Here is a 1,904-nt window from a genome sequence, read left to right on the forward strand (position 1 = left end):
TAGACGAGACTATAGACTAGACTATAGACTAGACTATAGACTAGACTATAGGCTAGACTATAGACTAGACTATAGACTAGACTATAGACTAGACTATAGACTAGACTAAAGACAAGACTATAGACTAGACTATAGACTAGACTATAGATAGACTATAGACTAGACTATAGACTAGACTATAGACTTGACTATAGACTAGACTATGGACTAGACTAGACTATAGACTAGACTATAGACTAGGCTATAGACTAGACTATAAACTAGACTATAGACTAGCCACACAATAGACTAGGTTGTATATAGACTGGACTCTAGACTAGACTATATACACTAGACTATTGACTCGACTATGCTCTAGGATAGGCTATCGACTACACTATAAAATAAATTATTGACTATAGCTACTTAATGAAATCACTGCTTACTAACTCTGTCTTATACATAAAATCATATGATCAACACTAATCGATCATTATTTGTCTCTTTTACTTTTGTAACAGCTACTGTATAATATCCACCTTAAAAAAAAACATTCTTTTAAGGCAGACAAAGAAAATTTATGAATCATTGATTAAAGAAATAAAAAATCATTAAAATCTACAGATGACTAAAAGACAGACGTTTATCTTTGAGCTCAACAATAAATAGAGTGAAATGAAAGTAAAAATGTAAACATTTCGCAAATTAACCAAAAATAAATATATGTAGATACATAATACGTATGCATATGTATATAAGCGGAAATGACAGTAGACAGTGAATAAAAAAAAAACGAAAAAAAGTAACCAAAACAATAAAATAGCTCAAGTAAATATTATGACAAAAGCTTAGTAAATGATAACCCAGTTAAAAAAAGCTAATGAAAATTTACATTTCCCCTACAAACAAACACAAACATTTTTTATGGTGACATTAAATTTACACACGACGAAAATGAGTTAATTTTGTGTATTTTTTGTAAAAAAAAAAAACACAATTTAATCATATAATTATTACAAAAATAACTAAATAACAAAAAAATAGTCATAAAAATTTCGTTAAGATCGTGATATTTATGAATAGAGTTTGAGGCTGAAAAAAACACTTGTTTGTTATATTGAGATTACAAAACAAAAAATAAAAATAATTTAACTGGAAAAAAATCATCATCTTCTTCAAATGATTTAAATTTGTTTTTAATTTTAACTCAATTCTCCTCGCACACCTTAAAATTGTTGTTTTTTTTTTCGTTGGAATTACACATATTGTTTTTTTACCTTCAACTTCATGTTCGAAATTAATTTAAGTTTAAAAACCTCATTGATGTTATTCAAATAATTACTATATAACGAAATAAACATTTAACGAAACTACTTAATAGAAGGTTTTCATTTTTAATTAAAGGGATTAAAAAACTTCTATGCCATAAGTTCGAAAATCAAAACTAGTTATTTGTTAAATTTTTTAATTAGAAATATAATTTTATTTAAATTTTATGTTAATATTTAAGTTCCTTTAAAAAAAAAATATTAAAAACAGTTTTAATTTATTTTGTCACAATTTTTCCCAAGAATTTACAAAATATCTATATATCATGGAACAACAAAAACTATCTTTATATTTATTAAAAAGATCTTATAGATTGCTTGGTATGCTAATATATTATTTGAACTAATTTATTGCTAATCATTTTTAATATGAACTACGCACGATTTGTAGGAACCTGTTTTATGGTATTTGTTTTCAGAATTCTTTTCTATTTGGAATAAAGATTTCAATCGTTTTCAAAATGCAAAAATTCCAAAATTATATTAATTCGAACTAGAACTGAACTAGAACTGAACTAGAACTGAACTAGAGCTGAACTAGAACTGAACTAGAACTGAACTAGAACTGAACTAGAACTGAACTAGAACTGAACTAGA

At 25.9% G+C, this 1,904-nt stretch overlaps 1 protein-coding gene across 1 annotated transcript in view; it reads left to right on the forward strand.

Moving 5' to 3' along the window:
* LOC111676671 overlaps positions 1-1,904 on the forward strand; it is a 41,607-nt gene that overhangs the window by 732 nt on the left and 38,971 nt on the right. The window lies entirely within an intron of this gene.

This window comes from Lucilia cuprina, chromosome 5 (genome assembly GCF_022045245.1).
Source record: "Lucilia cuprina isolate Lc7/37 chromosome 5, ASM2204524v1, whole genome shotgun sequence".
Lineage (NCBI taxonomy): Eukaryota > Metazoa > Arthropoda > Insecta > Diptera > Calliphoridae > Lucilia > Lucilia cuprina.